Source organism: Tupaia chinensis, unplaced genomic scaffold (genome assembly GCF_000334495.1).
Source record: "Tupaia chinensis unplaced genomic scaffold, TupChi_1.0 Scaffold000546_1, whole genome shotgun sequence".
Classification (NCBI taxonomy): domain Eukaryota; kingdom Metazoa; phylum Chordata; class Mammalia; order Scandentia; family Tupaiidae; genus Tupaia; species Tupaia belangeri.
In genome coordinates, this window is record NW_006160058.1 from 66,843 (window position 1) to 80,275 (window position 13,433).

Below are 13,433 nucleotides of genomic sequence, written 5' to 3' on the forward strand. Positions count from 1 at the left end.
ATGGAGTTTATAGCAGAAGGACTGACTTCTACCTTCAGTGTAGGCTCTGGGAATTTGAGTGAATTTACCATGTCAGGACAGGTGTTGATACCCTTTGCCCATTGCTGTAGGCCTGAAAATAAGGACCTATGGTAATACCCATTACCATTTTGTTCCATTTAAAAGAAAATTCATCAGAGAACACAAATGCTCACTGGAGAGAGACAGGGGTAGGGGGAGGGAAAGTGAGAAAGCACCCTCATGGGGCAGGATTATATTGCAATCCCTTCTCTCCCTTTTCTCTCTCCTTTGGGGATTTTGGAAACTCATGCACACAAGCTTAGTGTGTTTCTCATCATCTGACAGATCCAGGACTCAAATCACCTGGTCAGTCATATGGGATCTAGCTGCCTTAACCACAAACCACAGGCTGGTCCCATTGTGTTGCATTTTGTTTTAAAACAAATGTGCATGATAATCCCTATGCTTTCATAGATAATCTTTTGGAAGTAAAAGCAAGCTTAAGTTTTAAATGGGCTTTAAGATAAAGATTTGTAAACATTTCATGTATTCTTTCCCTCTTTCAGATATGCACCTTTTCATTTAAAAGACTCTTGATATATCTTATTTAAAAAAAAAAAAAGATACTGATGATAGTCTGATAATTATAATTCCGTAGGCATTCCATAGGGAGGAAAAAAGATCCAGTGATTTCAGAAGTTGTCATGTCCCCTATCAAGCTCCTCAGAGGATTTTTAACACACACCCATACTGAGGTTCAGGGCATTTTTTTCAACTTAACTTCGCAAACCAATGATGAACTTTGATATAAAACTCTCTAAACCTCCATCTGCTGAGGTTGTTTGATTTGGAAGAGAAGAACTTCCTGCATTTTCATGTAATTGAATAGAACCTTTGGGCTTTATGATTTCATTATATTTGACAAATTCCAATTTGTCTATATGCTGATTATACGGGTAACATGCAGAATGCAATAAATAATAATTAAAATTTAGCTTTGTAATGGGGATATATGTAGTTACCAGTTAATAACATTATCAATGGAACTTTCTAAGCTCTCCATTCCTGTAATTTTATTAAAGCCAAACTTAATAAGTCTTGTAAGGTTGTAGTGTATTGCATATCTAGCAAGAATGGGTATGTGTATGTACATTCACAAATTATACTCAGATGCAAGATGATAAAGAAAAAAATAATCTGACATGAGTAACAGATAGTATCAGATTCAAATCAACCAAAGAAAGATAATTACAGAGATAAGCAGTTTGTTATGACAAATTAAAAGTATTAACAAAATGTAGAGGGGAGTATGTGCTTGTATCTACCAACAAATAGTTACAGTTGATGGTTTAGCCCCTATTATATAACAGCTGAGTTCTGTAAAATACTAGGGATTCCACTTACCAACAGTATTATAGTTCCTTAACTTCTTAAGCATTCATTTTTGACTTGTTATAAAGGCAGGTCTACAATTTTAATAATTTTCTTGAAGAAATTATCTGAATTATCAAATTTTTATATTGTTTAATTTTAGATAAATTTACATATGCTGAGTTGTGATTAAGTTATTTTTGCTGCATGCTGACCATAGAGAGATTGTTAGTAAATATATCATTTAATGTGCTTAAATTCTGGAATAGAAACCAAAAAAAAGTTAAAAATTACATCTTTTGAGCCAACCAGAGGTGCAGTAGTTAAGGTGTTGTATCCCACATGACTGACTGCACGGATCAAGTCCTAGACCTACATGGCAGCTTAAAGAACACTCTAAGCATGTGTGCATGTGCACCCAAAATCTTGAGAGGATACTGGAGGAGAAGAGGAGAAGAGATTGTACCATGGCCATTCTCTCTAGAGGGACACTTCTTCTGTCTATCTGTCTGTCTGTCTATCTGTCTCTCTCTCCAGCAAGCACACATACAATATAACAGTTTTTTAAAAAATACATACACACACACACACACGTTTATTTTGGTACTTTAATGATATAATTATATTTATATATAGAAAGATATATATATATAACATATTTCTTAGGCTGGTCCCATAGCACAGTGGTTAAGGGAGTCAGATTCTGCATGGCCTGTGAAGGTGCAAATCCTGGCCCTGGTGGCTTGAAAAACATACCAGGTGTGTTTGTGTGTGTGTGTGTGTGTGTGTGTGTGTGCGTGCGTATGCCCCAAATCCCAGTGGGATAGAGAGATGGAGAAGAAGTGACTGTAGAATGACTATGTTCCATTGGGATTGCTCACCCACCATCTCTCTCTGGTGAGTGCACACACCCTTTGGCAATAAAATATATGTGTATATATATTACATATAAATAAAAATATATATTTGTATAAAATATAAATATACATGTGTGTATATGTATATATACATGCATACATACAAATAAAACATACCTACATGTGGGTGTATGTGGATATGCATGAAACATACCTTTCTCTTTATATTACTGTTCTCAACAGGAAATTTTAAACTTTTCCTTTAATGTAGTTTACCAATAAATTGAAATATCCTATTTTGTGTACACTAGTGTAATCTTTGGACACAAGATATTAGTTGGCTCCTACAAGTACAGCACCCTCTCCTGATAGATAAGATAAATCCTACAGTGGAGCATGGCCCTAAAAGCATCATGAATTGTACCCCAAGATGTAGGAAAGTTTTGTAACACTAATGTAATTTTACTGATTTGGAATAAATTTTAAGGAAAGACTGATAAGTCGGGCTACATTAAAATTAAGAACATCTGTTCATTAGAAGTCCCAACTAAGAGACTGAAAGACAATTTGCAGAGTGGGAGAAGCTGAGTTACTTACTTCCCATACAACACTCATTGGCCCTATCATCAGTATAAGAAAGAGATACATGGCACACTTGTAACGTGCTGTTCAACAGAGACTGGATCCCACATGACAACTACAGTTTGAATCCCAGCCTGGTCATGTGAAATACATGGGCACGTGCACAAGTGCCCAAGACTAGAGGACAGGAGGAAGGGGATTATAGTATGATCGAACCCTGTAAAGGTGCTCCTCTCTCTCTCTCTCTGTCTCTCTCTCTCTTTCTTTCTCCTTGCACCTTACACAACCACATTCTATCATGAATCAGGAAAAATAAATAAATAAATTTAATACAAAGGAATAAGATAATTGAATAAATATTCTATGAAAAAGTATATTTAGGCCCAACTTGATGATACAGTTGGTAGCAAGCTAAACCACAATGCTAGAAGCCACCCGGCAGATTTGGATTCTCACGTGAGCTTAAAAGCACTGCAGGTGCAGGCACCCATGGCCAAGATCCCGACAGGCTGGAGAACTGAGAAAAGGGGATCCTCATGTGCCAAGACCCTGCCAAGGATGCTTCTCTTTCTCTTTCTCACGTGCATATGTGTCACCTCCTATCATAAATAATATAATAAAGTCAGCCTTTTTAAAAAGATATTCAAATGATCAACTAAACATATAAAATGGTGGTTAACCTTAGTAGTCTCCATGGAGACACATATTAAACTTATCATGAGATATGAGTAACAGCACAACGAGAAATACTAACAGTGGTAACTACTGATGAAAATGTGGGATCACTGGCCATTTCATACATCAATGCGGGTTGGAGTGTAAATTTTTATTTTCTCTTTAATCTGACATTATCTCTGAAAGCAGAATGTATGCAAACAGAAATAGATATATGAGAAGACTTCAAGAAGCTCCTGGAAAATGGACAAATTTTGGTGCAAAAGAGTTTTGAAATCCATGCATAGATTTTTCATAATACATATGTTCTATGACCTTTTGGAAGACCTCTTGTGTGCATGCATGAGTACATATATGTGTGTGCATGTGCATGCATGCACATGTGTATGTGTGTATATACAGGTTGTCAGAAAAGTCATGACATATTTTTCTATGTTTTTCTATGCAAAAAATGCATCATGACTTTTCTGATGACCCAATATACATATATACTAAAGATCATAGATAACACTCTTCAAAGCATCTCTATATATAATAACTAAAAATTGGAAACAATTCAAATATCTGTCAATGGGAGTAGAATAGCTAAACAAATTGTAATTTAGTCATACAGTGAGATACCCTACAGCAATGAAAAAAATCAGGTTGCTGCTATGCACAAGACTCAAATGAACTAAATATAACATTGAGCAAAACTTTGTCATAAAATAGTATGTGTCATCTGATTTCATTTGTATGAGGTACCAACATAGATAAAACTTTCCTGTGGGACCAAAGTCATAATAGGAGTTATCTTTGGGGAAGGGGAGGGGGCTAGTGACTACAGAGGGCACAGAGGAAATTTCTCTTATTTTGATTAATTTTCTGCTTCATGGTTTGGGTTGTGATTATACTTGTATGCTCACTGTTTGAAATATCTTTAGTTGTGTGTTTAAATGTGCACCCTTTGGCATGAATGATAGGCTTTTAAAAGGCACTTTTAAAAAGACAGTTGATTACAAAGAAAAAATACATGAGGGTGACTGGAGGGTCACTGTCTAAGTGAAAATATGTGTTATTTTCTTATTAGTTCAAAGGAAGGCAGGGAGTTTATTCTAAAACTTAAAGGCAAAGCATAGTAATTATGCTTCTGACGAAGCCCTTATGTTTCCAAAGACCAGTCCAAATCAATAAATTGTCCAAGGAAATGCCAAGGTGGCAAGCACTGATACCACAGCTGCAGGGCATTTAATAAATCAGTAAGGAGCAGAGTGGCCTGCTTCAACAGATTTTAAATCTAGATAAATCTGATGCATTTCAGGACAGAATGGTCAAGAGTTGTACATCAAAAAGGAGACTATGCCCAGGTTTTCAAGTTTCTCAAGACTTTCTCAAATTTCTACAGATGGGGCTTTCTGAAGGGATTTAGATCTAGGTCCTTCAGACTTTCAAGGAAGTCTGGGTTTCTAAGTCTCTGCACTATTTCCATTTGGGGCTGGATAATCCTTTGTGGGAAATGGCTGTGCACTACAGGATGTTCATGGCATCCCCGTCTCTATCTACCAGAAGCCAGGAGTACACTTCCCCCAGTTGTTACAACTAAGTTTGTCTTTGGACATTGGCAAATGTTTCCTGGGAGTTAAGATCCTCCTTCTCTTCCCATAAGAACAGCTGGAATAAAAGGATTTATGTATAACTAAGGAAAAATGATAAATAATTTTGCTATATTTCCAATCATATACATTTTATATGCAGCATATGCTGTTGACCCATGAACAGGGCAGGGGTTAGAGCCACCAACTCTATGTGCAGTTGAAAATTTGCATATAATTTTTGACTCCTCCAAAACTTAACTACTAATAGGCTTCTGTTGACCAGACATCTTACCAATAGTACAAATAGTCAATTATTGCCTATACTGTATGTTGTATGTATTATATATTGTATTCTTTGAATAAAGTAAGCTAGAGAAAAGAAAAGTATAAAGAAGAAAAAATACATTTACAGTAATATATGTATTAAAACATCTGTATATAAGTGGACTCATGCAGTTTAAATCCGTATTGTCCATGGTCAAGTATACAAGTATTTAGATTACATTAACAGGTGAGAAGTATAAAATATGAAATAAGCACTTTTATTCTGTTCATAAGCCATTTAGAGAAAATACTGTGGATTGATATTAGAATGTTCTTATTCCTTTTTTGGAGAGATTTTTGCTATTGGGCATGTGCACTTGCCAGACACACACAGAGACAGAAAATTGAGAAACCCTCAAGGGGGAATGGACACATCACAGTCCCTTCTCCCCCATTCTCCTCTTGGGATTTCAGGTATGCCTGTAGAAGCACCTGGCGTGAGTTTTAAGCCTCCGGGTCTGGGACTCGAACTACAGTCAGCCATGTGGGAGTCCAGTCACATAACCATTACCCACCAGCTGGTCTGTCTTTTCTAGTAGACTTACATTACTCTTAAACTATAGGAGGATCATTTTTGTCATTAAAGAAAGACTATGATTGGCATAAATGGACAAAATTCTGCAAACAACCTGGAGAAAGGATAAGAAGTGTTATATCTATACAATATAGTTAATGGTTGTTCCTAGTGGGAAAATTAAAATAAACCCTGGTAAAAGCCCAGTCTCATTCAACCTGAAAAATATTTGTTCATCTCTATGAAATTAATAACCTTAGAGAAATTCTTATTTTTCTGCCTGTTTTGAAATGATTTGAAGTGACATTTCAAGTCTGCTGCTAAATTGTCCTCATGTGTCTCTTCCTCTATTGAGTTTTAATACTTTTATCTATGTCACAGTGTAATGCTTAGACCAATTCTTTACACATAATAAATACTTAATAATGTATGATACAGGACACAAGTTTCGATGACACTGAATTCTGAGAGGAATAAATAAGGAGGAAAAGACCCAGAGGAATGAATATCTGTTGGGTACAGAGTCCTGAAATTGAAAGGCATTCTAGCAGCAAACTTTGTCAAGTCAATGAAGACCTGTGTTGACTATATTGATGTGATGATTTATTCAATAGATAATTGTTGGTTTTCTATTATGATCTCAGTGTCTTTCAAAGCACTGTGAATATAGTAGAAAATAAAATATAAAAAGTTGATACATTTGTTGAATTTATAGTGAGTGAGATAGCCAATAAACAAATACACAAATAAGTTACGGATCGAAAAAGGAACTCTAAGAGGAACTTTCGAAAATAGAGGAACCTATTTCAGAGAAGACAATCTCCTCTTCGAAGGAGAAGAGGTTATAGGAATTGTATAGAAAAACCAAAAATCTTTCTGTCTTTTCCTTCCTAGATTCTCCAGTAGGGCTTCTTAAATTAGTCTGAAAAAAGACAGATTAATAAGAAAAGAGCATGCAAATTATTTAATGTAAGTTTTATATGACAGAGGAACTTTTATATGGAAATGAAGATCCAAAGAAACAATTAAACCTGAGTGTCTTTATTATAGGTTTGATGAAGAGAGGAGAAATGTGACAGGACACAGGAATTATGAGCTAAAAACAGTCAACCAAAGGGAACTTAACAAGCCTACTTTTTAGGATTCCTCTGAGATAGGAGTAGACACTAAGGAATGTGTGTTTGAGGGAGGATCAAATGGACTTCCTGATGGATAGGAACTGGGAATTGAGGGAAGACGGTCATCAAGAATGATTTGTAGGGTTTGGCTGAATATAATGATGGTGTCATATCACCCACTGAGACTGGTAAGACTGAGACAGTTTAAAATGGCACTGAATTTTTCTACCTTATTCTTTTTCCTTGAGCATGTAAACCTCAGTTGTTTAATCTGACCCACCTATTGATCTGTTTCCATCTTTTTTTTTTTTTTTTTCACTTGGGCTTGTTTACTGGCATGCTTAGTAATATTTTATCACATTGTGACCATTATGTATATATAAATATTTTAGAAGTTCTGAATAATATGTATTCTACCAGAGAAGATTTTTACTTTCATCTAGAGGGCTTTGAGAAATGGAAGTTGATTTTAACCCAGTTAGAGTCTGAGCTGACTCAAAGCCAGGTTCCCACTTTTGTGAGTTCTATCTGGTTCTGCCTCACCTTCACTCCTACAGTATAACCTTCAGGAATCTCAGAGGAAAGTCTGGCATGTTTGCCCTGGGTGCCTCCTACTCACCAGGGCCTGAGCTCCATCTGCCTTCCCATCACAGCAAGACTATCTAATGCTCTTCTAATTTCTTGGCCTTAAACTACTGCTTCTGGCTGGGTGCTTGATTTCAGAATTTTCAAATTACTCAGACCATACAATGTCAGGCTTGCTTATTTTTGCTTTCTCTTCAGGGACCTGGCTCCTCAAGTTTTGGCTCTCTTGTAGCATTGACACCCTATTCTGGAACTACTAAAGAATTCAGCATAGCCACAAACTATCTGGCATGGTCTGATGGGTCTTTTAAAAAGTCTGCTCTACTCTTGTCAGTGTGAAAGATGGATTGAAGAGGGTTAGTATAGATGCCGAGAACGCAGGACAAAAGGTCCCTGAAATTGGTCTATGCAGTGAGAAGATAATGAGGACCTAAAGTGAGGCAATGAACTAAAATGCAGAGGATGAAACAGAAGCAAGAAATACTTAGGGGGTGGATTTGATATGACGAAAAAAATGGAAAATTTAGCTGTCAAGAGCTCTTAAATATTTCTTGTGTGTCAAAGTAAAAATGACATATTGGCTCTTTAATTCTGTGTCCCTCATTATTTTAAAGGCTGGTCGAGAATGACTGGTTGCCAAACAAATCATCTACTCTTTGAAATTTCTCGTGATTCTTCTATTATTCTTGGCTATAAGGATTTGAAGGGGAATGTATTCTAATCTGCCTTCATTGTTCGAAATATGGACTTGCTTAAGTTAGAGTCTTTATGTAAGTGATCTCTTTGAAGGGAGCCATGTGCTCTATAATTCAGGCAGCATGGAAAATATTTAAAACCAAACCATTATTATTCTGATAACAATATTTTATGGAAGAAGTTGAGCTATTCAACTTAAACGCTGAGCTGGGTTGGTGATATGCACCATTTAACAATGCATTTTAAGATGTGGCACTTGTTGTAGCTGAATATTTGGTATTAAAATAGGCAGAAGAGTGTGCATTCTACAGGCCAGAAACTCAATGCCGAGTGCTGTTATGTACATTCTCATTCAGCCTTTTAAATAACCTTGTATAGAAGGTAGATATTTACCATATGCATATTTAGAGGTTTTTGCCTAAGAGCAGGAGCACTCATGTGAGAGAGAGAGAGGGGGGCGGGGAGGGAGAAACAGAGACAGTGAGAGGAAAAGTGAGAAATCACCACCCAGGGTGAATGGCCGTACCACCACCCCTTCTCCTCCATTCTCCCAGGGTCTTGGGCACACATGTACATGTAACCATTGTGATTTTCAAGCCACCAGATCCAGGATTCAAACCACATTCCGCCATGTGGGAGTCGAACAATGTAACCACTATGCCATCTACTTGTCCTATTTATCATATTTTTATATAGCCAAGTCTCAACAAGTTGGGACAACTGGCCTGAAACCATATAATTAGTAAATGGCAGAAGCAAAACTGAAAACTGATTCTGGTTTGTTTGTTTATTTATTTATTTATTTTTCAGTGTACCACAAATCTAAGAATTTTCTTACATCTGGACAAAAGCTCAGAAAAATATGAAGGGAGTATCTGGGTAGATTATTTAGATTTATTCACATAAAACTTTACATTACTTAATAAAATGAAAAATAATTACAAGTAAATTCTCTCCAAGTCAAGTAATGCTTTTACTCATGAGAGTAAAATGCAGCTCATTTGCTTACTAATTTGAATCCTGAGACATCTTATTAGATATTTAAAAAAAATTTAAGTATGATGTCATCCCCTCAAAGTTTAATATACCTATTGTCACGATTGATAAAAGAACAACAAAATCAGCTATTTTAAAGTAACTGGATCATTGCTTTTTTATTCTTTCCCTGAGCAAGGGAAAGTCTACTGTAAGACCCAGCAAAACCAGTGGAAATCTGACCCGATGACAAAGTGACTAAGTGAGTTCATTGCTGGTTTATCCTAAAAGGGAAAAACTTAACATTCATTGTATTTCTACCCTGTTCTAGGCACTTAGTACTTATCTCATTTAATTCTCACAAAAAACCTGTGAGGTACATGTTACTGTGTACTTATTTATTATTTTTTTTTCTATAGGGCATATACACTCACCATAGACAGACAGAAAGGAAAAGTGAGAAGTTATTCACGGGGGGGATTACCTTTTCCATTCTGCTCTCAAGATGTTGGGCGTATGTGCACATGCACCCAGTGGACTTTCAAGTTGCTAGGTCCAGGACTCGAACCCTGGCAGCCATGTGGGAATCCTTACCCATCACACCACTTGCTGGCCCAGTATGTGCTACTCTATTTTTTTTTAAGAATTATTTTATTTAACTTTATTTATTTATTTACTTATTTTCAATCTTGTCAAATCAAAATAAAGTTGAATAAAAAAATTCTTAAAAAACAGCATAGGAATGAATATAAAACAATGAATAAGGGGCTTTATATTACACAAAGAATGACTTAGCCTGTAAATTCTAACAATATGGGAGAAACAGCTGCTGCATGAGTCCATAAATTGCATGAGGAGAGCAGAGCAACAGTGTTATGTACAGTTACATTACCAGTGTCTAGCAGTGCCTGACACATAAATTCGTAATACAGGGACCAGCAGTTGGCATCATGGCTATGTTGCTGGACTCCCATGTAGTCATCCATGGTTCGAGTCCCAGACCTGGTGACTTAAACTCACACTGGGTGCATGTGTGTGTGCCCAAGATCCCAAAAGGAGAATGGAAGAGAAGGGATTGTGGTGTGTCCATTCCCCCTGGGGGGCGATTTATTTCTCGCTTTCTGTCTCTCTCTTTCTGGTGAGTGCATGCGCCCTATTTGCAAAAACTTCTCAAAAAAAAATTCATAATACATGTTCTTAGGTAAATGAACAATTGATTTAAATCAAGCAACACTTCCAGATTATCTAGGAATTCATAATGGGAAACCTGGTATCTAACAAAGAAAATGAAGGGGGAAAGGTAAATAATACTCTGCAAGCCTATGGGTGATTTTTGCATATTAACCTCATGTTCTCTGTGTCCTTGGAATGCCTGGGAAGAATAATTGAATGGAATTACACAACCAAAGACTTATGTATGGAAGAATTTTCTGTCCATTAAAAAATGTTAACAAGGGGATGAATTGCTTATGAAAAAGACAAAATCTTCTTTGGACATAAATAAGAGTGAGGGGAAGCTGTTTTACTTTAAGCTGGTTTAATGAGGTTGTAATAAAAAGTTCAAGGTGAAGAAGAACCATGCCTGATTTTCTGATTATTGAAATTGCAGTACCCAGAATATTACCTGGCACTAGTAGAACTTGATATATATCGGGTCATCAGGAAAGTCATGATGCATTTTTGCACAGAAAAACATAGAGAAATAACAGCTTGACTTTGCCAACAACTTAAAAATAAAGATCAAAAATAAGCAAAGGGAATAAATTATCCTCCCCCAAAAAATGTTAACCTTATGTGAAAAGTGAAGATTGTTTATTATTGGATTTTGACTTAACTGTTGGGCCACATGAGTTATATTTATAAGTAATTAATGAAAATGCCTAGTGGGGCCGGCAGGTGCTGGACTATCATATGACCAACCATGGTTCGAGTCCTGGATCTGGTGGCTTCCTTTCTCACTTTCCCTCTCTCTCCTTCTGTCTCTCTCTGGTCAAATTGAAAAATAATAATAAATAAACTTAAAATAAAAACAAATCTTAAAACTGCGTAGGATTTACCATTGTGAGTTTAGTATGTTTCTTTTTTTAATTGCCAGAGGGCGCATGTGAGCAACAGAGTATTGGTGGGAGGTGGAGGGAAAGAGGGAAGAAGTGAGGGGGAGAGAGAGCAAAGCCATCACCCAATGAGGAACCGTCATCCAATTCCTTCTCCTCTGTATCTCCATCCTGTCAGGATTTGGGGTACACACACATATGTGCTCAGTGTGTTTTTAAGCCTTTAGGTCTGGGATTTAAACTACAGTCAGCCACTGGGGATATGACTTTGTTAACCACTAGGATATGCAGCAGGTTCCTAAATTCATTTCCTATGGGCCCAAAATGAAACAGGGGGTCCCCCCAACACCTGGGCCATGGCCTGGTACCAGTCCTACATAGCAGGAGGTGAGCAGCTGGTCAAGCATCTGTATTTACTGCTGCTCTCCCTCACTGCCTACCACCTGAGCTCTGCCTTCTGTAAGGTTAGTGGCTACATTAGTTTCTCATAGGAGTGTAAACACTGTTGTGAACTGCAGCATAGGAAGAATCTAGGTTGCCTCTTCCTTGTGAGAATCTAACACCTGCTGATCCAAGGTAGAGCTGAGGTGGTGACACTAACACTGGGGAGCCACTGCGAATACTGCATTATGGTGAGTTGTATAATTATTTCATTATATAATATAACATCATAATAATAGAAATAAAATTTGCAATAAATGTAATGCATTTCTGCCATCCTAAAACCACTCCTTTACCCCAACCCCTTCGTCCGTGGAAAAATTGTCTTCCATGAAACCAGTCCTTAGTGCCAAAAATATTGGAAACTGCTCCTTTAAAACAATACAGAACTAGGACCAGCAGATGATATAATGGTTATATCCATGGACTTCCACATATTTGACTGTGGTTCAAGTCCTAGACCTGGTAATTTAAAGCTCATGCTGGGGATGTGTGACCACAATCCTAAGAGGTGAGTGGAGGAGATGGGATTGCAGTGTGGCCATCCCTTCTGGGGGTGATTTCTTGCGTTCTGTCTTTCTCTGTCTCTCTGGTAAGCACATGTGCCCTATAGCAAAAGTCTCTTAAAAAAAAAAAAAATTCAGAACTTGGCCAAGAAAACAGACCATCACTAAACTAAGATCTGTCATTCACTAAACTGATTTAGTTCACTTCTCTTTGCGTCTATTTTGTTTTCTATGAAAATTCTAACTGTAAAAATAACCTCAACATCTGAAAAATGGCAAAGATCAATAAGAGATTATAAAATACTGTGAGTTCTTGAAAAGAATTCTCTATGAATAGAACTTGGCAAGTAATTAGTCATTTCAGTACTATAAATGAAAGTGATCTGAATAATTTTTTAAAGATTAATTTTATCCATCATAATAATGATAATAATTATTATTATTAGGTGTTAAGGAGAAAGAGAGAAAGTGAGAAAGCAAGCCAGCAGGTCCAGGACTCGAACCATGCACCTTAACCACCACACCCCTGTTTGCCTCAGTCTGAATAATTTAAGTTTACTCTTTTTATATTTCTCTTCATTTACCATAACCATGAGATTCTTATCAATATGTAAAATATCATAAATTCTTTTTTGTTTAGTGATCATTTAATACATTTCTATACTGATACAGTATGAGAAGCAGAAACAAATTGCATTTTAAGAGAAAGAAATTTAAAGTCTCTTTTATAATGATTATTTATAGTTATCTCTAACTGAATCCACAGCTTTTGAAAAGATCATAAAATGAATAGTTGTATTTACCAGTTCTGTAGGCCTGGGACTATAGATTGTTTCAAGAAATTTTTCTTTTTTCTTTCTTTACTATATTTTTGACAGATTTTTGCTATAGGGCGCCTGCACTCACTGGTGAAACAGAGAAACAGAGAGATGGAAAACAAGAAATCATCCCCAGGTGTGATGGCCATGCCCCAATCCCTTCTCCTCCCACTCCTCTCAGGATTTTGGGCATGCACACACCCAATGTGAGCCTCCAGGTCCTGAACTTGAACCATAGTCACCCACTTGAGAGTTTTAACCACTTTGCCACCTGCTGGCTGTTTTTCCTACTTTTTTTTTTTTTTTTTTTTATTTTGCACGGGGGTATGTGTCCTACACAAAC

The 13,433-nt window shown here is 36.7% G+C and overlaps 1 protein-coding gene across 1 annotated transcript in view; it reads left to right on the top strand.

Annotated features, from left to right (window-relative positions):
• The window catches only part of LOC102471472 (cGMP-dependent protein kinase 1-like), a gene marked incomplete at its 5' end in the record, with an annotated part of 641,417 nt that overhangs the window by 62,566 nt on the left and 565,418 nt on the right, over positions 1–13,433 (top strand). The window lies entirely within an intron of this gene.